The following is a 25,884-nucleotide window of genomic DNA, read 5'->3' on the forward strand; positions in this document are numbered from 1 at the left end:
CCCGTAACGCTTCAGGTTCGCGTACCGGGGCGCTCGCCAGTTCGCGTACTGGGGCGCTCCCCGGGAAGCGCTCCATCAAAAAAGGTGGGAAAGTAATTTACAGAAAAACGACTGGAGACACTTTCACCAAATATACATTAGCTCATACTACATACCAATCCCTACCATTTTCACAAATTTGATTTAAATTCCATTTAGCCATTTAGCCTGTAGACCTTTCTAAATACCGTGAGGTAAATTACTTCACAGACACTTTTTTTACCTGACATTTGATTCGTTATATACCTGAATATATTTAAAGGAAGAGAAGGGAACACAGCCATTTTGACTACTACTTCCTGGTGTACATTTCAATTGGATTTTCACTAATCACTTCAACTTCTTTGTAAAGGTAAGTTGTTATTTTAAAAACTGAAGTATATTGTGCACTATAAGTTAATATGGTAAACTTTTTCTGATAGTTATATACTATCCCTCTGTAGTAGTTATAGATTTAGATAGACTTCTCTGTTATAGTTATGGATGGAGTTAGGTTTCTCTTGTATAATTATGAATTTACTTATGTTAAATCACATACACTTTTTTATATTCCTACTTCCACTCTGATACTATACACTGCCCAAAGATAAATTCACTGATAAAAACTGCCTATCTAAAATTAATCCCAACAGTGCCCTATCTGTACTAATATATTTTTTTTTATCCAAATTTCAGGCAAAATGGAAGGCAAACAGAAAGTTTCATTTCAAATTTTCCTGCAAGAGAACAACCAAGAAATAATTGATCCAAATTATATAGAATTTATGGATGAAACTTGGGACCAAGAACTACTGCAATGTGTGCAAGCAGTAGATGTCCTCCTTGAAAATGAGGACATTTTACACACTCAAACATTACATGCTATGTTCAATGAAAATAACGACATTTAAGACAGTGAAATGTTAGACATTTTATTAAATTTTGAAACACAATCACAATATAATAATAAATAATTGCTTAAAAAAAAATGTCTCAAACATGCGAACGACAGCCTGTTTGCTTTTCATCGTAACTCACTCAGAGTAATGAACATTTGTACAATTGGAAATTGATGACAAAACTTACTAAAAGGAGATTTTATCTGTTTTGCAGGACCCCATCTCCCACAATGCACCAAGGGACAATGCAATCGAGACACGCCCCTGTAGGGCGGAGATGGGAATAAAACTACTTGAATGAAAATGCAAACAGGAATCTGTTATGAATTTTACACTGCCCAAGAAGAAGGGGCTGTTGACCCTGAAACGCGTAGGCACCTTGAACCACAACATGACAAAAGCAAACAGGTTGCATGAAAAGGCCGGAGGGCAGAGCGAGGTCGTGTTCTTTCCCAAGCTCCTGGGCGTTTGCTTTTCACATTTATACACGGCCGCCCCGGCCGTGGGGAAAGGAACCATCGATACCTGGAAAAAATGCCAGTTGCCAGCTATCTGAGGCTGTAGTCAGATACAAATCTGAACATTCACAGCACCACGCTCAAACATGCGAACGACAGCCTGTCTGCTTTTCATCGTAACTCACTCAGAGTAATGAACATTTGTATAATTGGAAATTGATGACAGAACTTACTAAAAGGAGATTTTATCTGTTTTGCAGGACCCCATCTCCCACAATGCACCAAGGGACAATGCAATCGAGACACGCCCCTGTAGGGCGGAGATGGGAATAAAACTACTTGAATGAAAATGCAAACAGGAATCTGTTGTGAATTTTTACACTGCCCAAGAAGAAGGGGCTGTTGACCCTGAAACGCGTAGGCACCTTGAACCACAACACGACAAAAGCAAACAGGTTGCATGAAAAGGCCGGAGGGCAGAGCGAGGTCGTGTTCTTTCCCAAGCTCCTGGGCGTTTGCTTTTCACATTTATACACGGCCGCCCCGGCCGTGGGGAAAGGAACCTTCGATACCTGGAAAAAATGCCAGTTGCCAGCTATCTGAGGCTGTAGTCAGATAAAAATCTGAACATTCACAGCACCACGCTCAAACATGCGAACGACAGCCTGTCTGCTTTTCATCGTAACTCACTCAGAGTAATGAACATTTGTACAAGTGGAAATTGATGACAGAACTTACTAAAAGGAGATTTTATCTGTTTTGCAGGACCCCATCTCCCACAATGCACCAAGGGACAATGCAATCGAGACACGCCCCTGTAGGGCGGAGATGGGAATAAAACTACTTGAATGAAAATGCAAACAGGAATCTGTTGTGAATTTTACACTGCCCAAGAAGAAGGGGCTTTTGACCCTGAAATGCGTAGGCACCTTGAACCACAACACGACAAAAGCAGACAGGTTGCATGAAAAGGCCGGAGGGCAGAGCGAGGTTGTGTTCTTTCCCAAGCTCCTGGGCATTTGCTTTTCACATTTATACACGGCCGCCCCGGCCGTGGGGAAAGGAACCATCTATACCTGGAAAAAAAGCCAGTTGCCAGCTATCTGAGGCTGTAGTCAGATACAAATCTGAACATTCAGAGCACCACGCTCAAACATGCGAACAACAGCCTGTCTGCTTTTCATCGTAACTCACTCAGAGTAATGAACATTTGTACAATTGGAAATTGATGACAGAACTTACTAAAAGGAGATTTTATCTGTTTTGCAGGACCCCATCTCCCACAATGCACCAAGGGACAATGCAATCGAGACACGCCCCTGTAGGGCGGAGATGGGAATAAAACTACTTGAATGAAAATGCAAACAGGAATCTGTTGTGGATTTTACACTGCCCAAGAAGAAGGGGCTGTTGACCCTGAAACGCGTAGGCACCTTGAACCACAACACGAGAAAAGCAAACAGGTTGCATGAAAAGGCCGGAGAGCAGAGCGAGGTCGTGTTCTTTCCCAAGCTCCTGGGCGTTTGCTTTTCACATATATATATATATATATATATATATATATATATATATATATATATATATATATATATTACCTACTGGCGGTCGCCAGTAGGTATATATAGTTAGGATTTTTTCTCTATGGGTTTTTTGAAAATTCTATGTCTAATAACTTTGGCGTTTGTGGACGGAATTGGCTGAAATTTTCAGGAAAATGGCACATTTTGTTTCTGAGCAGCCCCTGAAAATTTTGGGGGGGTTCGTCAAGGGGGGGCCGAGAAAAAAGGGGGGTCCCAAAACGCGTTTTTCCCATGTTAATTTCCATAGGGCGGTTGGCCTCACTTTTAGCCCGAACGGCTGAATGGATTTGCACGAAACTTGGCAAAATTGTAGGGACTGGTAGCCCGATGTGCCTTTTGTAGGTCTCAATATATGTGCTCCAGTGTATTTTGAGAAATTAACGTTTAAAAAAAGATATATATCTGTAACAGCGGACCTGGCAGCGGCCCAGGACGCGTACTTTTCGCGCAACGGAGCTTTGTGAAGCGAAGCTGATTGGTTCTCCGGCGTCTGTCAACATTCCAAACAGTCCGTAGCGGCCGCCATCTTGTCTCTCGGTAGGATCGAGAGACAAGAGGAGGCCAAAGCGAAGGGGCAAATGACCATAAGGGGGAATAGTAGATCCTCGGTGACCCCCTACGTTTGATGTGGAGGTTTTAAAAGGGCCCCGCGGGGCAAAAAAATAAAAAATAATAATAATCGAACGGCTGAATGGATTTGCACGAAACTTGGCAAAATTGTAGGGACTGGTAGCCCGATGTGCCTTTGCTTGGTCTCAATATATGTGCTCCAGTGGATTTTGAGAAATTAACGTTCAAAAAAAGATATATATCTGTAACAGCGCTCCGCTTCGCGTAACGGAGGTTTGCGAAGCTGATTGGTCATTCTGTCACTGGGCTATAGTTGGGCTACATCTGGCTGATATTTGGGCTACATTTGTTTTTTTGTGTGTCTGGCGGCCATCTTTGGGCTACATTGGGCTACATTGGGCTTCATTGGGCTACATTGGGCTACATTTGGGCTCCAACATATATATAGGCCAATGTAGCCCAATATATATTTTTCAAAGTTAATTTTCGTAAAAACCACTGGAGCATATATCTTGAGACATAGCAAAGGCACATCGGGCTACCAGTCCCTACAATTTTGCCAAGTTTCGTGGAAATCCATTCAGCCGTTCGAGCTAAAAGTGAGTCCAACCGCCCTATGGAAATGAAGGAAATGAATGGGTAATTTGTAATTAGCAAATAGCTAATCGCAAACTAGGAATGGTAAAGAATCGCTTTTTATTCCTTAAAGTTCGCTATTTAGGAAATGCAAAAAACTTTGATGATACATATGGCGGTTCATCTCTAACAAGATAAGAAGCATAGGGATACATTTATGATGACTGGCGCATCACCAGGGATGTGTTAGTCATTCTGTGCCGCTGTTCCGTCACCTATGGTGTGCTGCATTTACAATGCGGCGCATCATGGGGCAAAAACAGCAGAGATGCGTGATGTATCTGTGCCGTAAAGGTGGCGCATTGCTGGAGTTGTATCGCAAGTGTGATGAAGCTCCAGCAAGGGTCGGGGGTGCCCCTGTCGCAGGGTTTCTGTTCTCACACAGAACTGTGGACAGTTCAGTTCAGTTCAGTTCATAAACTTTTATTCGATTATAAAATTGCATAATCATAAAAAGTACAGTTTTATAAAAATTCAGAAATTAATACATTGAAACACATATAATAATTTAAGAAACGATTTCAAGTCGGGTTTTTGTTACTAGTTTTAAAAAGATCGCTGTCATTTTAGCTTCATGCGGATGTTTCGGTGACTGGAGATAAGCGAGAGCTGGGTATGTACATCTGAGTCCGCTTAGACGGAGAAGGGGAAGGATCCATTTTTTCCTGGCTGCTATGTAGTACTTGCAGAACAGAACAACATGGACCGTTGATTGATTGGAAACCCCGTCACAAGGACAGCGTGTCAGGCTCCAGGACCAGTTGTTCGGTTCTGGGAATGAGACCATTCGGAAGAAAAGGTCGAACCGTAGTCTTGTCAGTAGGAACTTTTCGTGGTTCGAGAGAAAGAATGACAGGTAGGGCTGCAATGATCTCCCTGACTGTAAGGAGCAGATTTTTTCGTTTTGTGTTTTGACAATCTCGGTCTGGTGGCGAAGTTCTCTTAGGTGGTCCATACATAGTTTTTTCAGTTGTTTCTTCGAGATGTCCTCTATTGATGGAGGTTCGAGAAAGTATTGCTCCCGGTCAATGTCTTGGAGGAATTTGTGAATATAATTGAGCCAGGGTATTTTCCTCCAATGGGCTAGGCCAAGGCATTCGGTGATGATGGATCGCGTGATGTGGCTTTCAGAATTGCACCATATACGGTGCCAGAGTATAAGGGGCTGGCATCGTATGGTGTCTGTCACATAGTCCATTCCTAACTCCCGATGAGACACAAAGATTGGGGAACTTTGGGGGAGGGCTAAAACGTATTTAATAAAAGCGTTCTCCGTTACCTGGAGCTGATCGATGCTTCCGTAGCCCCAGATGCCTGCTCCATAGGTGGCCACGCTATGGCATTTTGCGTAGTATATTGTTAGCAATTCCGATGGAGCTGGTTTGCCAAGTTTTCTGGAGAAGGCACTTAGTGCTGATACTGATCGGCGGAAGTTGAGATTTCTAGTTTCGATAGCCTTACGCCAGGTCATTGCATCGTCCACAAGTATACCCAAATATGGGTATACCGATGTTTTTTCCAGTCGATTATTTTTGATATACATGGATTTTGAGAGTCCGTGTTTTGGACCAATGGTCATTGTGAATGTTTTTTTGATGTTGACTTTGAGTCCCAATGAATCCATAAAAGCCACGTATTTGTTCAACTGCCGCTGGAGTTGGTTAGCTGTCCGGGCCAGGATGACCGAGTCGTCGGCATAAAGGAGGATGGGTATTGGGCGGCGTGCTATCTGTGGAAGGTCCTGACTCCCTTCCAACAATGCTTGTTCGATCCCGTTGGTATATAGATTGAACAGGAAGGGAGCCAGTACGCACCCTTGCCTTACTCCCCGGGTTATTTTGAAGGGGCGTGATAGTTCTCCTGCAATGCCGTAACGAACTCGGCCTTCCGCGTTGGTGTAGAGTTCCCTGAGAAAAGCTAATACGGATGGATCCACTCCGAGGTTCGCCATGATCTCCCACAACTTGGCATGCTGGACGCAGTCGAAGGCCGCGGTAAGGTCTACGTAAACCAGATAGATTTTGCCTCCTTTCGCGCTAGTATATTTTCCGGCCAAGAGGGTCAGGTTTAGCGCCTGTTCCACCGTCCCGAGCCCCTTCTGGAAGCCATATTGCAGGTCTGTGATGATACTGTTTTCCTGGGCCCAAGATTGTAATCGGTCCAGGAGTAATCGACCTGCAATCTTGCCTGTGGAATCCAGAAGGGAGATCGGCCGGTAGCACGCGGGGTCGTTACGGTCCCCTTTCTTGAATATTGGTAGGAGGGTGGAAGTAGACCATGATGGAAAAAGTCCGATTTCGGTGACTGCTGTCATTACCCGGGTAATTATTAGTGACCAGTAGTCACTGTTGTATAAGAACATGTCCATAGGTACCCCATCAGGGCCCGGAGCCTTGCCAGTTTTAGACGCAGTGATGGCCTTTCTGACCTCGTTAACAGTGAAACGTAGGTTGATTGGGCGGAATTTGTTCTCTACTTGTGGTTGGTCTTCTGTTTGAGAGAGGGCGGTTTGTGACCCGAAAATTTTTATGAAATGGTGGACCCAGTCACTTTCGGTTATTGCCACGTCTAGATGATGAGGATCTACGGTATTGTCTAGAAGAGGCGATCTGATGGTCTGCCAGAATGTGGTGCTGTCTTTTCTTAATGCACTCTCGTGAAGTTGAGACCAAAGGTCTTGCTTTATCTGGCGCCTTCGCGTTTTCCGGGCGGTATTATACTCTTTCCTCAGGATTGAGATTTTTTGGGCGTCTCTGGGCTTCTGTTGGAGGGCTTCTTTGAGTGACGTAAGGGCCTTTCTGCAGTCAGAATCAAACCATCTCTTTGTTGGAGGATTGGCTTTATTTGCAGTGTGTTTAAATAGCTCATCCCTTATTGCTCCTTGGATTTTATGGAAGGAGCTGACAATTAGTTCTGGGGAGGCCTCTGCAGACAGACAGTCCCTTATCCATGATTGCGTTTTTTCAAGAAGCCTTTGTGAGGTGACTTCGGGGTCTATCTTTGACCATTTTATGGCATACCCGTTCTTCTTTTTTAATGCTAGTGATTGCTGATCGAGAGGGCTGATTTTTGTTTCGGAGAGGCCCGTTTTTTCCATAACAAGATCCACACTCAGGGGATAGTGGTCACTAATCGGGCTGGACCCTACTTTATAATTTTTTAGTGAACCTTTGCAGGTATTTGATGCTAAAATAAAGTCAATAGTTGACATACAGCCACGCCCGTGAAAAGTGGGTTGAAATTCCTGGACCGGGTCGACTAGTTCATTGGCAAAGTCTAGGTCCAAGGTGAAGAGAGTTTCGTTAAGCTTGTTTCCACTCAGAGTGTGTACAAAGTGTGGGATGGGGTCTCCGGATTCGGTCTGTAGACCGCAGATGCCACTTTCATGTTTTGGACATATTGTTTGGTTGAAATCGCCTCCCCAGATATAATTTATTGTCGAGTTTGAGTTCCCATTTTGTAGTGAGGATATGTGAACTACCATTTCATCTAGATAGGTACAACATTCCTGGGGGCCTGTGTTATTATAGTAATTTATGATTACAAGTAAGTTCCTTGACGCTGCCGTCTGATGAGTAAGTTGGATGATTTGATACGTGGGTGTTTCCTTTATTAATTTTGCTGTTAATGGTAGGGTGTTAGAGAGATAGATTAGGAGCCCGCCTTTTGGTCTTCCCATTGTGCTTGGCGTTGCTTTCGTAAAAAATGACTTATAGCCTGCAAGATGGAGTGGGGATGTGCGCCAGGTCTCTTGTAAGCACAAGATTTGGTGGCTCCTTACTGTGCTCAGCCATAGAGGGCATGATATTTTTTCCGTTAGTCCTGCAACATTCCAGTAGGCTATGCCTATGCTCGTAGCCTCTTTTTGTTCCGTGATAGCAGATACTGTCCTCACGTTAGTGTGGATTTCAATAGTTGTGTCAGAGTCGATGTTTGATCTTTGGCTGGTATCTGCTCCAACTAGATGAGAACTGATCAAGAGATTGCTTGAAACAGTCGATAATGCTTTTGGTGTGCAGGGCGACTCTGGTGATGGTATAGGATGCTTGTCGGCAGCAGAATGGTTTGCGGACTTTGCGTTGCGTTGGTTAGGTTTGACCATGAAAGGTCAATCGACCATGTCAAGGCACTCAAAACGATTATTGGTCTGAAAGCCCTGCCATCCTTCATAGGCATGATAGGGTCTGTCCTGCCAATAAGGTATTTGGCGTTCGACATATCTACCTCTCGGTCCTCCCCTGTCTAGGTAGTCACGTGAGTACTCCCTCTGGTTCCGTGGTGTTTGACACCAAGGATCCTGGTTTCGTGGGTCCTTGAAATGATCATTAGGATAATGGTGCCATTCCCATGGTGGAAGGTTGTGGTGTTGTTTCACTGGGGGATAAAAGAAGGAAAGGTGGCAGGCATCTATTCCCCCTTTTTTTTCAAGTTGGGGCCATGCACAAATATGATCTACGGTTGCGGGATCTTTACATGTAACGATGATACAATCACCGCGAGTTGTTTTCTTTGTTTTGCCTATCCAGGCTACCCTTCGGGCTGCAGTAATCCCTCCCGAGAGATGGGATTCAAGGGGTCTGTTTATGCTAAGCCACTGCATGGCCTTGTTTTTAAGTGACCATGCAGTTTCAGAGGTGCCATCTGTTAACTCGGGTACTCCTGTTAGGACTATTGTGAAGGGAGTAGCTTCCGGGGGCAAATGAACGGGACGCCTAGCTGTGGGAGGTTTTTTCGGCGTGGTTTTATGTGTGGGTGTATTCTTGGATGTATTGTTAGGTGTTTTTTGAGAAAGCGATGGGTTCGATGGCTGAGTAACAGGCTTTTCTACGTTCGTTCTGCTGTGATCTGGTTTAGCTGTTGAACCTGGTGTACCTATCATGGCCTTGCCTGCGATTACTGCTTGCTGTGGTTTGGGATGAGGTAGTTTCTCCTGCTGGGGAGGGGGTGTATTTACAGTTGATTTAGGTATAGTGGACGGTTGTTTTGGAATCTTTTGTACTGGAAGTGTTGTGTTAGAATGATTAACTGCTTTCTGTACGTGTGATTGATTCTGTTTTTGTTTTAATGGTGGGTGTGAAGTGTTACGTTGACCCCTTACATCGATCCGAGTGTTCGTATCTAGAAGGGTAGCTGAAATTATTGTTAATTGGGCTTCAAGATTCCTAATGCTTAGTTGAATAGGCTTTAAGTACTGATATAATAAGTCCTTAGTTGTAGTGAGTACTTGTGAGGTGATTCTGCAGGTCTTACATTGCTCCGGCATATTATCGTTTGAAATTGCTTTGTGGGGAAGAATTGAATCAGAGATGTGTAGTATGCTGTTAGAGGTTACCGAGTTGGAATGGGTTGATTTAGGTTCCTGGCAGGAGAAGCTGTGGGTTCCTTCATTGATTGGTGATCGAATTTTTGGAGTTGCCCCACCTCTCTGGCATTGCTGGGAAGAGTTATCTATGAGTTGGATGTCTCCTTCAATTTGGCAACCAGCAAGGTCGGGAGTTGCTTCCAGGTCATCCGTTGTTATTGAAGGATCCGAGTCGGAGTGCGTGACCGACAGGTCAACTACCGATGGGACTGTGTTTAAGTCTGAGACGGAAAGAGACACGGGAAGAGAGCAGTTTTGGGTGTTTAAATTGATTGGGGAGGCGGCATTTGCTATTGCGCCTAATGATGAGCGCTTAGCGTTTGCACTTATTAGATCCAATGAAACTCTCTTCTCCATTAGAGCTATGCTTTGATTAATTGTGTCATTTACCCGTGATATGAATAAGTCAATAGGGCCAGTTACTCGTGCAACCTCCTCAGCGTGTTTAGATTTGGAATTGGAGGCACTTCGGGTTTTAGGCGGCATGGTTGTTTGTTGCTGGGTCGTTGATAAAAGAGAATAGGCCCGGTCCGGTCTCTACCGGGCACTAACGGGCAACAACGGGCCCGCCCTTGGCCCGGGCTTCGCCCCGGGCTGCGTCCCGCGCGCGTCCCGCGTAGCGGGTGCCGCGAGGTGTTGTAGCGGTCTGCTGGGGGCGGGGCACTAGGAGGGGGCGCGGCTCTCGCAGGAAGAGGACCAGCTGGGGATGGTGAATGCTGGTCCTCGCAGTCCTGGGGCCGGCGCCTCGACCTCCTCTGCGGCCTCGCGTTCACTCGCTCAGCAGGGCTCTGCCAGGAAAGGCTGTGCTACTCCTGTAGCTGGATACCGATGGCGGGAGCAGAAAAACAAGAGTCTCAAAACGGTGGGTCTTCCACGAGTGGCACCCGCGCAGCGGGTGCCGCGAGGTGTTGTAGCGGTCTGCTGGGGGCGGGGCACTGGGAGGGGGCGCGGCTCTCGCAGGAAGAGGACCAGCTGGGGATGGTGAATGCTGGTCCTCGCAGTCCTGGGGCCGGCGCCTCGACCTCCTCTGCGGCCTCGCGTTCACTCGCTCAGCAGGGCTCTGCCAGGAAAGGCTGTGCTACTCCTGTAGCTGGATACCGATGGCGGGAGCAGAAAAACAAGAGTCTCAAAACGGTGGGTCTTCCACGAGTGGCACCCGCGCAGCGGGTGCCGCGAGGTGTTGTAGCGGTCTGCTGGGGGCGGGGCACTGGGAGGGGGCGCGGCTCTCGCAGGAAGAGGACCAGCTGGGGATGGTGAATGCTGGTCCTCGCAGTCCTGGGGCCGGCGCCTCGACCTCCTCTGCGGCCTCGCGTTCACTCGCTCAGCAGGGCTCTGCCAGGAAAGGCTGTGCTACTCCTGTAGCTGGATACCGATGGCGGGAGCAGAAAAACAAGAGTCTCAAAACGGTGGGTCTTCCACGAGTGGCACCCGCGCAGCGGGTGCCGCGAGGTGTTGTAGCGGTCTGCTGGGGGCGGGGCACTGGGAGGGGGCGCGGCTCTCGCAGGAAGAGGACCAGCTGGGGATGGTGAATGCTGGTCCTCGCAGTCCTGGGGCCGGCGCCTCGACCTCCTCTGCGGCCTCGCGTTCACTCGCTCAGCAGGGCTCTGCCAGGAAAGGCTGTGCTACTCCTGTAGCTGGATACCGATGGCGGGAGCAGAAAAACAAGAGTCTCAAAACGGTGGGTCTTCCACGAGTGGCACCCGCGCAGCGGGTGCCGCGAGGTGTTGTAGCGGTCTGCTGGGGGCGGGGCACTGGGAGGGGGCGCGGCTCTCGCAGGAAGAGGACCAGCTGGGGATGGTGAATGCTGGTCCTCGCAGTCCTGGGGCCGGCGCCTCGACCTCCTCTGCGGCCTCGCGTTCACTCGCTCAGCAGGGCTCTGCCAGGAAAGGCTGTGCTACTCCTGTAGCTGGATACCGATGGCGGGAGCAGAAAAACAAGAGTCTCAAAACGGTGGGTCTTCCACGAGTGGACAGAGGATTGGAACCTCGGCGTATTAGGGTGTCCCAAAACTCACGTTAGTAATCAAAAACTCCTTAGCAAGCTAGGTACAGTGTCACATTGGATATAACAAACTCTCAATGTTTAGACAATCCAGAATATGAACTTATAGTACCTCAGGATACGTGGAACTCATGAACAGTCGGTCGTTATATATTTCTTAGAAACCAGAACATGGAGTTAAGAAGAACACATGTGTATTTGAAATGTTTATTTACTAATGCCGTCTTCTGAGGCGTAGTATCTTAGATAATACAAGTACACATATTATCAGTAGCAAAATTACCAGCATAGTTACTAGTACATAAAAAGCGAATGGTGATAGTATGTTAACATGCTGTAAATGAATAAGAGTTAGCAACACTTATAAGCAGCCGCGGGCCGTGGAGGGAGTAACGGTGAGGCAGGGAGGCGGGGAGGGGGAGAAGCAGGGTGGAGAATACAAGTACACATATTATCAGTAGCAAAATTACCAGCATAGTTACTAGTACATAAAAAGCGAATGGTGACAGTATGTTAACATGCTGTAAATGAATAAGAGTTAGCAACACTTATAAGCAGCCGCGGGCCGTGGAGGGAGTTACGGTGGGGCAGGGAGGCGGGGAGGGGGAGGGGCAAGGTAGAGAGGGCTCCACCCTGCTTGTCCCCCTCCCCGCCTCCCTGCCCCACCGTAACTCCCTCCACGGCCCGCGGCTGCTTATATCTCACCCTCCCTAATACACATATTATATTATTTGCTAAGAAGGTCTCTTTGTGTTGGTTTAGGGCGTGCCCATACTTTAGTGTCTTAGATTTGAAGGAATCACATCAGCATACACCAGCTCTCTCTTCATGTGAACCGCATCAACTGTTGTGTATGTGTGTTCGGCAAAGCAATATAAAACCCGCCTCATGCCCAGAATTGGCAGAAGTTGCACTTATGTTATGAGTATGAAGTCGTGGAGATCAGACCTCATAACAATTCTGTATCGTGTTGTTCTTGAAACTTTAGCACTCGCTGTACAGATATAGTTTAACAAGCAAAGCAGATAGTAGAGCAATAACATATTATTCTCATGTAAACCACGACGAACTACTAGGTGGAAAGCTAAAGCAACAACTAAGTGTCGTGTGCAGAAGTTGCAAAAAAGGAAAAATGGCGTTTAAACCGGTAATGAGCCCATGCTAACTTAACACGGTGTAAAGATATCCAGGACCTAGATGACACCTCCCCATGATCCGGAAACGAACTGAATAAGATAATAGAAGTGCCATCTCATGAGAGCAGATTGCAAGTTTATATGTGGACGGTCCGCAAGGTAAAGCATTAAAAACTAGGAAAATTTAATGCTAAAGAAAAATAAAACAGCCAGGTACTTTATCGAGTCTTAAGCCAATAGGCAAGGTAAATAATAAAAACTTGACAAATAAGTCAATGAATTGTCAATGAAATGCTAGTACTCAGCATATCAAACATGAAAAAGGTCTATGACATAACTGTGTATGCAAAATAAGCTGCAACAGCCTCCAATAGGAAGTCACCGTCTTCATCCGAAAACAGTACAGCCATCCAATTTAAAAGCGGAAAAGAACATACGTGCTCTCCCAGCACCGGATCCTCTATCACCATCAGAGGACAGCTCGGTGGGTTTTCAAGAAAGCTGTGTTCCAAGAAAGACTGTGCTGCCGCCAGTAAATTCCAGGGACCAAGTAGTCCATGCATCAATGCCACAGCCATAATCCTTTCGCCAGGACAAACCAACTCGTGAGTAATGATAGGAGTCATCAGCTGATTAAAGTCGACGTCAGGAGAAACCGGTCCGCAGAGACACAAATCAATGGCCCAATCGAAATCACAGGTCAGGCAGTGAAATACAGGCTGGACACAGGTGAAGTAGGAGAATCAAAAAGATAATCCATATGCCGTGCTTAATATCGCCAACGGCATTGTGCCATAATATTCTAGCATGCGATTGCGGAACAGTGTCAGCAGCTGCAGGGTGGGAGGTTGCATAGGAGGGACATCCATATTTAAAAATGTAAAAAAGCACAAGAGCGTCCGCTGGTAATGCAAGTAAAAATGCCAATCCACGAACCAGAGTGGAGAAAATAGAATGAAAGGAAGCAGGGATGACTCCAAAGATTTTCTCAAATGAAGTCACGAGACCACTGGTAACAACTTTAAAAAAGTGCGCCAGGGTCTTTGTGGAGGATGCGTTAAAGATAGTCGGAACCATCTTGCTGAAATTGAAAGGCAAATCTGAATTGAAAAGTGTGTGCACCTGTGTACGGGTGTTCGCTATGTGAAGCACGAAAGTTTCACGGGCCGAACTCAAGGCCACCTCTCTCTGAGACAAAAGAGCTCTTATTCTTGCCATGCCGTTGAAATCTGTCCCAAGGTTGGTATTTGTGGCCAGATTGAAAACTCCCTATGTTCATGTGTGGGAGGAAATAGAACATTTCTGCAGCAAATAACCCGTTCACTTACTGTTATGATAAAAGGAATACTTTTAATTAACTCAGAACAATCTTCATTATTGAGCATCAAATAACTACCATTTTCCAACAACTTGAACGTGGGGATGATAGCAGGAACTGGCGTGCCTTGCAACACGCAAGCCATATTTGGTCGGTGTTTGTTGCATGAACCGTGTAACTGTATGTGCCTACACATTAGTGAATGATCTGGCGTCTCAGTGCATTCCTCTCCATTCAGATAAACTTCTTGATCATCTTTGAAACATCTGTATGTGTATGGAAGCGACCAGACCTCATGAAGAAAAGCACTACCTAAAGGTTCATAACGACCTATTGGTATATATTTCATACAATTTGAAAACTTATATAAAGCAAAAGGCAGCGTTATTAAACCGTGGATAAGGCACGTTGCCAAAAAACCCGCAATCCTCTGCTGATGATGTCACTGAGCATGTCATGAATGATGTAATATGTGACATCATCAGCAGTGGATTACGGGTAATAGTATCTCTAGTTTACTCCCCTATAGCTGTCTTTCTTTTAACATAAGTGTCTGTTTCCTTCCCTTATACTTACTGTTTTTGGTTCGCTTTCGGTTCGCGTACCGGCGAGCGAACTGGGAAGCGAACTAAGAGAAATAGAGGTTGGCACAGTTCCAAATATTGTACCAATTTTTTAATAACGGGGAGGTAGTTCTGAAAAGAACTTTTTTTTTTATTGTTTTTGTTGTTTTATATTTTTTTTATTATTTTTCGGAACTTTTTTTTACTGTTTTTGAATTTTTCTGAACAGTTTTATATTCTTTTGGGTTTTTCTTGGAGGGGGCAATGAAAACGATTCATTGTAAAGGGCTCAACAGGAGCAACAAAACAAAAAAAGAAGTATTTATTATTTTGGGCGTTTCGTACAAACTTGCATATGATAGTCAATAGCTCTGTTGATCAGAGTGATGCTTTTTTCTCCGTAGGAAATGAATCCATCGCAAAATACGCAGATGTGTTTTACATCACCAAATCTCATTTGTATATTTGGCACCATCTCCCTGCCCTCTGGTCCCGTTACTTCCGGTACAACAGATCTTCTGGCCATAATAGGGAGATTATCTAGGTCGTTCCGAAACTGTGCAGCACTGTAGTTGTTAGGATGCCACCTAGTCATATGGCGATGCATTGTGTAGTTTCCGAAACTGTATTTTTTCTCGGTTCCTCTGGACAGTCTATCTTGACATATAAGGCAAGTTACGTATCTTGCATTTACTTTTTTCTGACCTTTGGGAATTTTAAAAAATTGCCAAATGAAGTTTTCTTTCCGGTGAGACGTCCTACGCTGCTCAGGCAAAAACTGCCTCTCTTCATGCTCGTCGTCCTGTTCTTCTTCTTCCTCTTCTTGTTGAATTATAACTTGAGCAGGTGGTCCACTCTTCCTTGGATGTGGTGGAGGTGGTGGGGAAGCACCAGCTGAAGCTACTAAAGAAGCCATTGCTCAGTGATCACAAAGGGTCTTTCTCTCACAATGATGAAAGTCAGAGTGAGGAAAGAAGGAGGGATTTTCATCATTTGGGAAAAACAAGAGTTCTCAACCAATCAAAAGTGTTCATTTTAGATTATATGACCTAGTCTTACATCATTAGGAAACCAAAAGTGAAATGAACCAATGAAAAGTGTTATTACCAAGTCACATGACTTGCTGTGTTTACGTTAAGCGCTTTGCAGGGCCTCCCGGTTTGCTTCCAGAAACCTGCGCTTTGCGACTCGCTTCGCGTACCAGTTCGCTAACGTAGCACGTCATATGACGTATCACGCGAGAACGTGAAACGTCATGCGGACGGGAGGCGTCACGATGTTGTTTTCTAACGCGGCACTTGCGGTAAAGAAACGTTTACCGGCTCGCGGTCTATTTCGCGGCATCAAGGTCAGCTAACGGGAAGCTTCCCGATTCGCGAAGCGGGAACGAAGGAAAAAAAATATTAAAAAAAAAAATTATTCATAAACATATAAAATATATTTTTGGATTTAAAGAAGAATACATTTTACAGCTACAGATATTAGCTGTTAAAAAACCAATGAAATTCACAGAAAAAACCATAGGTTATAGACCATATATAGTTAGGAATTAGCATTTACAAAACCTTGAAAATTCACTGAAAAAACCATAGGTTATAGACCATATATAGTTAGGAATTAGCATTTAGAAAACCATATTTTACTCACACAAAACCATTGAAATTCCATATATAGTTAGTTGCACTAACTATATATCGCGCACCCGCAATCCACTGCTGATCATGTCACATATTACATCATTCATGACATGGTCAGTGACATCACTGATGACATCACTGATGACATCTCAAATGACATCACTGATGACATCACTGATGATATCTCATTTGACATCATTCTTGTGCTAATACGATAAACCTCTTCAGACTCTGATATAACCTTAGATACACTCAGTGTATACAGACACTCACACACTGCCACTCATCCATGGAGTTACTCACACACCCAGTCAGTCATGCAAAGAAACAATCTCACCTCCATTTCTTGAACTATACAGTTAAACACACCTTACTTATTGAAACATATACTAACACATATTTACTCTCTTATACAATCCCTGATACAAGTTCACAATGATCGATACAACCACTCACTCATTCAGTGGCTCTCATGCACAGTTATTTATATATGCCAACTCTCAAATGTACTGTGTTTTACATATGTACTTACTATGACATGTAGCATTGAGATATCCATTCACTCATCAATACACTCATGCACACAGTCAACTGCCTATGTAGCTGTTTCCACATGCACTCTTGAACTAATACACCTAGTGAATAAACTGCTCACACATCTATGCATAGAGTCACACACCTTCCAGCCACCCCCACACAAACTCAATCTCCCATAGAAATACTTGGGCAACCAATTAATAACACATATAGCCTCTCGTATAGCTAATGATCAACACATGCAGCAGTTTACAGAACAACAGACATAATGATGCACAAATTAAGACAGTTTAGTCACTAAGCCATGCATTCAGTGAGACACATTTAATCACTCACTCATACAGTCAGTCACGCACCTACTAAATCCTTCATCCAGACACTTATACATCCACTCATTCTTCAATATGTAAGACATATTTTAACTTTACAGAAACATACAGTCACTGGATGTAGTCATCAGGGATGTCATCAGTGAAGTCATTTGAGATGTCATCAGTGATGTCATCAGTGATGTCACTGACCATGTCATGAATGATGTAATATGTGACATGATCAGCAGTGGATTGCGGGTGCGCGATATATAGTTAGTGCAACTAACTATATATGGAATTTCAATGGTTTTGTGTGAGTAAAATAAGGTTTTCTAAATGCTAATTCCTAACTATATATGGTCTATAACCTATGGTTTTTTCAGTGAATTTTCAAGGTTTTGTAAATGCTAATTCCTAACTATATATGGTCTATAACCTATGGTTTTTTCTGTGAATATATATATATATACATTACCCACTGGTGGTTGCCAGTAGGTAGTTATAGCTAGTACCAAGTTTCCATAGGTAGAGCATTTTTTGTTTTGCTTATACCTTTGGCGTTGTTTGATGAATATTCATGAAATTTTCCAAACTAATACTTTCTTCATATCAGCTCCTATGTTGAAAGTTTGGGGGCGATCCATCAAGGCGGGGCAGAGAAAAAAGGTGGTCCCAAAACGTGTTTTCTCCATGCAATTTCCATAGGAAACTTTAGACAAGGCTACAGGTCGAACGGGAGAACGGAATTACCCCATATTTAGCAGGTAGAAGGGTCTTGGTCTAGAAAGCACACTTTTGTTTATTTAGTGTAAATCTGTTCAGTAGTTTTGGAGAAATATCGAAATATACAGATATCAATATTTGGGAATTCTGCCATCTGATTGGCTGAGGCGTTACGAGCACGACCTTGCTGGTTATTGGCTGCGAACGGTTGCAACTACGAAGTGTTGACAGCCATTTTGCAATTCTGTTGAAGCGAGTAAGGGGAAAAAAGGGCGAAAAAAGTAGGAAGGAGGAGGGTAGGAGCGCAGTGAGCTCTGTGTGGTGGTTAGGGTATGCTATACAGGGAGTGTGAAGCGAAGTATTTACTCCTACCGGTGTGAAAGTGTTGTTTTGCCCGCAGTGAGATGGTGCTGAGTTGAGGTGCCGGTACACTCGGGGATTAAAGCGTGCACCAAAACTGTGAGCTTAGTGCTGTAAACTGATGTGCTCTGGGCACTGCAGCATACTGGACGCTGTAGAATAGCTGTGCAGGTGGTGTTAGTATGCGTTTATACTATAGCAGGAGTGGGAAGCAAATTACTTACTCCTACCAGTCTGCAGGCTCGGGGATGGAACCGTGAGCCTAAGCCGTGAGCTGGTTGCCGTAAAGTGATGTGCTGTAAAGTGATGTGCTGTGGGCGCTGTAGGATACTGGCCGCTGTATCAAACCTGTGTAAGTAGTGTTCGTATGCGTTTATACTATACAGGGAGTGGGAAGCGAAATACTCACCCCTACCAGTCTGAAGACTGGAATGCAGTGTTTTAGCAAGCAGGAATAAAGAAATAATCGTGAAGAATATAATGCACAATGTTGCAATGCCACAGAAGAGAAATGGTGAAGTCAGGTGTGTCTAAGAAAGTGGCTGTGTGTAATAAAGCGATGGAGTCTGCAAGTTTTATAAAAAGTGTCTTTATTTAAGTGCCATAAATGGACCCAGTGGTGTAAGAGCTAAGGCATCCAGCTGAGGCAAACTCCAACCGCTTCTGCTGTATTCAAACTCAAGGTCCTGCATCAGTGAATTCCACATTACATGTTACAGTTCCATGTGACATAAACAATACCTATTAGACATGAATGACTCTAAATTCTATAATGAAAATAAAGGTAGGATGCGATTACCACATGCATCCTTTAAGAAAACAAAAAAAAATATTGCAAAATGTTATCATCAAACTCCTTAGGTACCCCGGTACTCCTTTTTGTAACACAAAATTATCAACAGTAGAACAGTCAGCAATCTCTTCTACAGTAGATTCAATCTGGTGCGTGTCAGAATTGGTAATAGTTCTACCCACTTTGGAACTTTGAGGAGGAACACAAACATTGCGCTTCTCAGAAACACATTCGGTACCCTTCTCGTCAAACCATACACTATTGTCTTCAGCCCTTTAAATAAAAATTCTTGTGCAAGAGTTAAGGCATCGAGCTGAGGCAAACTCCAACTGCTTCTGCTGTATTCAAACCTTAGCTCTTGCATCTGTGATTTCCACATTACATGTTACAGTTTCTTGTGACATGAACAATAGCTATTAGACATGAATGACTACATTCTATAATGAAAATAAAGGTAGGATACGATTACAACACTGTGCCAACCAGTTCTAAAACAATGTTGTGCTTTTTGATCTTGATTGCCAGCTCGTGAGCAGAGGCTGAGGATGAGTTAATTTGTGTCAAAAGGCTTCGTGGATAACAGGCTGGCAGAGAGACGTGTGCACAAAGAATAGACATGGTTTTTAAAATGGATGTCGGGTTTAGACAAATTTAGCAACTAAATAGCATATTTGCATAGGCCAAACACCAATGATCCCTTGCTCGGCTGGAGACGTAAGGGGCAATAATGAAAACAGAGTTTAAATGCCTGACCATACTTAGAAAGTTATTACATGAAAATAGTTCAATTGAAGTGTATTAAAAAATGTATAGGAAAAAGTAAAAAAAGTTGGAAAAAATCAATCCAAGAATAACGTGAATTTCTTACAAGTCTTGGAGTCCGCAAGTTCTTCAGCGGGTTGAGATGCATAATGTTCCAAGAGGTCATTGTTGCCATTGTGTGAGAAAAGCGAAGCGATCCAATTCATATCCTCGAAGGGACAGTAATGTTCCTCGAATGTTGGAGCGGCAATTTGAATTGGCAGGCAATCTGCGATGTTGTCAAAGGTCGCACGTTACTGGAGATCTTTCGCGGCTGCTCAGAAATCCCATTCCACCCAGACACCTTTGAGCGTTGCATCGACCATTTCTCCACTGCCTTAACATTCAAGTTCATTGTTTTCAAGATACTCCATTACCTGCTGGATATCGGGAGCGACTGTTGGGATGTTGACAAGGCATAGATCCATTCGCCAGTCGAATGGGTACGTTTTGCAATAAAAAGATGGTTGCACGCAGATTGCATATGTGTAAATAAATGTCATGTTGTAGCTGGCTCCGATAATAGATAGAGGGAGGCAGACGAACATTTGTTCTACTTTTTCACGGTATTGATGTAGCTTCGAATAGAGGCGTATTCTGTCGGACATGCTTATTACCACAGGGAGCACAGCCATTTTTTACAAGCAAAAATAGTAGTAGGATGGCCGCAAGGAGAGCTAGAATTATGGGCACTGTTCCTGTTATTCCAGAGATGATCGAACAAATGAAGTCTGGTATTATACCAAAAACTGTTTGAAAGCCTGTGACAAGGCCAGAAGAGACAGTGTTAAAAAAGTGTGCCAGAGCTTAAGTGTCAGATGTGTTGAAAATTGTATAACAATTCACAAAGTGTAATGGGAGGTTTGTATTTAAAAGGGACTGTATTTTACTTGAAGTTCGTGCTATCTGCAGTCAATACATTTCTTTTGCAGAAGTGAGAGACACTTCTGTTTGAAACAAAAGCGCCTTTAGTTTGCTCAGTTTAATGAAATCTGTTTTCAAAGTAGGTGTTAAAGGCCAAGGTGAACTTTGGGAGTTGGTGGGTGGGAATAGACAGTGCCAAAGGAAGTTACTCGGTTTGAAACAGTAAGGACATACGGTATGCCAGCTCACATTCCGTAGCAGTGCATGTTATTGAGAAGCAGATAAGCAGATAACTGCCGTTAGAAAGCAGTGTGAATGTTGGTCTGATTGTGGGAGTTGGCATGCTTTTAAGAAAGCAAGATTGGGGGCTGTAAGCTTAGAAGCGTTGTGCAATTGGACATTCTTGCATAGTAATGAATGACTGCCTTTATGGTAGCACTTTCCACCTTTGAGAAAAACTTCTGTATTCTCTTTAAGACAGTGATATGTAAATGGGAGAAACTACTGCTCATGAATAAATGCGCTACCTTATATATTCACATACAACATGACAAGCAACATGTACACCTAGCAGACACAACAGCACTACGTACTGTGGGAACTGTGGCTAGCCATGTACACAAACCAAACTTGGCATGGCACCTCTGCCACACAATGCAGAATGCGGGGCGAGATGGGAGCAAAGTATCTGCGAAGGTGGCAAGTGAATCTCTATTATAAAAGTATACAATGCAAAGTGTTGAGGGGATGCGCCGGAGAGACTTGAGTATGCATAGCACAGACATGTACATGTCTATTGAGTGAAGTGGACAGTGGACACAGCCATGATAGTACAGTCAGTAGAGACGATTACGAAAACATAGCACGTACGTGCCCCCTCCCCCCCAAAATCTTTAGCGTAGTGGGCTGGCTCAGAGTATGCAAGGCTAGTGTAGGAGTATGAATAAAAGGCACGTTTCTCTTGGTGTGGTTCTGTTTCGGAATGGCGAACGTGTCTGCCAGGTCTGCACAGCTTACACCACTACGAGGCTGATGGCGTGAGCGAAGGTGGCTGCGTGAATGCTGCTCTCAGCCGGCTAGTACTCAGAAACCGCCATGGTCGCTGCGACGCACATATGCCACACAGTTCACTTTTCGACACCGCTGTATATGAAAGAGGGCCCACCACGTGCCGGCGGAAGCTCCTAGGCCGAGGTCTGCGAGCTTGGAAGGCTCCTGAGATCAACGCTGGCTATCGCGACACATGCACACAGCGCCCGGCCTGAGGCCCAGCACCGTGGAGTGCTCTGTATACTACTAACACAGTAGTAGAACAGGTACCAACAGTGGAACGGTGTATTGATCCCACAATGGACAATGTTGGAACTGGAGATGAAGGTACTCCCTTCAACCAGGTGCAAACAACTCTAGGTCCCAACAGTGGAACGATGTCTTGATCTCACAATGGAAGATGTTAGAACTGCATCTGAGAGCGGAGATGAATGTACTCCCTTCGACCAGGTGCAATCAACTCTAGGTCCCAACAGTGGAACGGTGTCTTGATCCCACAATGGACGATGTCTGATATTACCTGTGCTTGGTTTTCATAGAACTCCCTCCGTTGAGGTGCTTCACACTTTGTGCTTCTGTAGCTGCTAACTGCTGTACATGATTATTGGGCTTGGCCGACTGCAGTGGCTGGACTACTCCGTGGTACAGCAGGCCCAAACAGTGAAACGGGGTCTTGATTCAATGATTGAGGATGTCAGAAGATAAAGTCTGTGATGATTTCTGTGTACCCTCTCCGATCAGGTGCAACCAACTCCATACTTCTGAATGCAACGGCACATGGCTGTGAGGTGTTAATGACCACTTCCTCTGGCCTACACTGCAGTCAGCAGGGCTCACAATTCAGATCGAGTGGTGATTGTTTAATTACAGAATCCAGTAGTCAAGTAACTACAACGTCTATTGAAATATACACAATACTAAGCCTAGGCAGTGAACTACAATCCACTTGCGGAGTTTGCGAAGTAGCGGCAACTTCGCGCTTCGCAGTGAACGCGAAGTTGTCGAATACTTCACAATCTACAGCATAACGTAGTTGTTTTCTTGCTCGCTTGCTTAATAGCGTTCTCGCGTGCGCGGTAAAGACTTACCGTGGTTCTGCGTTCGCCTTCTCGATTTTCGCTCCCGGTCGCGTGCGCCACGGCGTTTGGGATCCGGCCACACAATCCCACGAGACTGTGCGAACGCGATCACGTCACTTGGACACGCGAAGATGTCATTAGGACGCGCGATCTTCCTTCCGGTGCAATGTTGGTAAGATCACGTTTCCGAACACGCAGAAACTGCAATCTGGCACAGAATATCTCTCGAGCATGTTAAAACCTTCTCGAAAATGATCATTTCGCTCAGAAAACCCCCTCAGATTGTGATTTGGCTGTAGTCTTTTGTGCAAGGAGTCCTCTTTTTTTACTCTTTTTTTCAAGAGTAAGGAAGTGCCCCAACTTCCTGTTCCTGTCCAGCAGGCTCCTCCCAGTGCCTTGTGCATGTGCTGTTCACTCTCATTTGGATTTAGGAGCTGGAAGGATCACTTAAGTTGGAGAAATGGTGTACATGTTTGTTTGATTTGGGCTTTTTTTTTAACCTACAGTTTGCTGGGCTTTTCTATCCTTGTTAAAAATTATGGTTGAGGGAGGCCTGTACTTTCATGAGGGGCCAAGTTGTATTTCTTTTAAATTTCATCCAGTAGGCCTAGAGGTACCCATGGGTCTTACCATGTTTCTTTGGTGTCTGTTGAATTTCAAGTTTTTAAACATTGTGGATGGCATTGGATTCAATTGCAAACTGTGTTTTTTGGAGTGGAATTTCAGTTTTGGTGTGTGTGTTAAATAAATATTGGCTTTTCAGCCAATAGGTAACCCTAGGAGTTCATATAGTTCGTGTAGGCCTGCTTGAGTTCAATGTATGTACTTTCTGTGGGTGGCCTGGCCATGTGGTGGTGGCCATTTTGTGGGACCAGCCACTGTGCTTTTGCCATAGTCCTCCAAGCTTGCGGCCTACTCTGGCAGTAGGCCCAGAGACACTACTCGAGTCATCATGGGTGCATGAATGTAAATAACTGTTTTTGTGGTGTTTGTTTAATTTGTAACATCATGTATGGCCTGGATGGCTTTGGATTGATTTGCAAAATGTGGCTTTTGGTGTGGAATTTCAGGTTTTGGGGGTGTGTTAAATAATATGGCTTTTTCTGCCAGTAGGTAACCCTAGGAATTCAGCTCGCGTAGTTTTGGTAACTTTGCACAGTGCGACGATGCGACCTTACAGTTTTTGTCTTCTTCGCGTGCTCAATCTGCGTGCTCGGGCACGCGATAACGACTTTTTGTACAGTTCGCGCTGCCGAACACACCAAATTTGCAATCTCACGAGCAATATGTCTCGAGTTGCATAAAAGCTTCTCCAAAATTATGATTTTGTTAATTTTGCTAAAAAAACTCCTCAGGTTGTCATTTGGTTGTGGTTTTCGGAGCATGGAGTCATTTTTGTGTGATCATTGTTTTTTAAAAAGAGGAATGAAGTTCCCCAGAGACCTCAATTTCCTGTTCCTGTCCTTTGTATGTACTTTGTTGTTTGAGGGTGGGCTGACCACGTGGGTGGCGGCAATTTTGTTAAGCCAAGCATTGTCCTTTTACCACAGGCATGTATTGTCTGTCTTCTCTTTCTTTTCATGTTGTTGTGAGTGGCCAGGCCATGTGGTGGTAGCCATTTTGTGTGACCTTTCACTGTGCTTTTGCCATAGGCCTCCAAACTTGAGGCCTATTTTGCCAGTAGCCCTAGAGTCCCAGAGGTAGTCATCGAGGGTGCTTGATGTAGCTGTTTCTAGGTTGTCTGTTGAATTTTGAACATCATTTATGGCATGGATGGCAATGGATTGAATTCCCAAATGTGGTGTTTGGGGTGTCGTTAACTTTTCGGATGTGTAAATGCCTTTGTTGTATGTGTTGTTGTTGTGTAACTTTCCAACCTTTTAAGCCATGCAGATTTTCTTTTTTGCATTAAGCTGTGATGTGTAAATAACAGGCATCCTCCGTTGTCTTGCCATATAGGGATATAGGCCTGCTTGAGTTTATTGTATGTACTTTCTTGTTGGTGGGCTGACCATGTGGGTGGTGGCCATTTTGTCAAGCCAGGCATTGTGCTTTTCCCATAGGCCTGCATTGTCTGTTTTTTATTCCTTTTCTTATTTTTTGTGACCACCTGGCCATGTGGTGGCGGCCATTTTGTGGGACCAGCCACTTTGTTTCTGTCATTGGCCTTCAAGCTTGTGGCTTACTCTGCCAGTAGGCCCAAGGGTACTACTCGAGTCATCATGGGTGCATGAAAGTTAATCAACTGTTGTTGTGGTGTTTGTTTAAGTTTCAACATCATGTATGGCATGGATGGCTTTGGATTGATTTGCAAAATTTGTTTTTGGTGTGGAATTTCAGGTTTTGGCTTTGTGTAAATGATATGGCTTTTTCTGCCGGTAGGTTACCCTAGGAATTCAGCTTGTGTAGTTTTGGAAACTTTGCACAGTGCGACAACGCGACCTTTCTGTTTTTGTCTTCTTCGCGCACTCAATCTGCGTGCTCGGGCACGCGATAACGACTTTTTTGTACAGTTCGCGCTGCTGAACACGCCAAATTTGCAATCTCGCGAGCAATATGTCTCGAGATGCATTAAAGCTTCTCAAAAATGATGCTTTTGTTAATTTTGCTAAAAAAACACCTAAGGTTGTCATTTGGTTGTAGTTTTTGGAGCATGGAGTCATTCTCTGTTCATTTTTTTTTTAAAGAGGAAGGAAGTTCCCCAGAGCCGTCAACTTCCTGTTACTGTCCTTTGTATGTACTTTTTTGTTTGAAAGCGGGATGACCATGTGGTGGCGGCCATTTTGTGTGACCTTCCACTGTGCTTTTGCCATAGGCCTCCAAACTTGTGGCCTATTCTGCCAGTAGGGCTAGAGTCCCAGAGGTAGTTATCGGGGGTGCTTGATGTAGCGGTATCTATGTTGTCTGTTGAATTTAACATCATTTAGGGCATGGATGGCATTGGATTGAATTCCCAAATGTGGTGTTTGGGGTGTAGTTAACTTTTTGGATGTGTGTTAATAAATGCCTTTGTTGTGTGTGTTGTTATGCTATTGGGATTTTCTTTTTTGCATTAAGCTGTGATGTGTAACAGGCATCCTCCTTTGTCTGGCCATATAGGGATATAGGCCTGCTTGAGTTTATTGTTTTCTGGGTTTTACCCATGTGCCTGTGATGAGTGGCCATGTGGCTGGGTGAGGTGGTGGTGG

The sequence above is a fragment of the Lissotriton helveticus genome, chromosome 3_1 (genome assembly GCF_964261635.1).
Source record: "Lissotriton helveticus chromosome 3_1, aLisHel1.1, whole genome shotgun sequence".
NCBI lineage: Eukaryota > Metazoa > Chordata > Amphibia > Caudata > Salamandridae > Lissotriton > Lissotriton helveticus.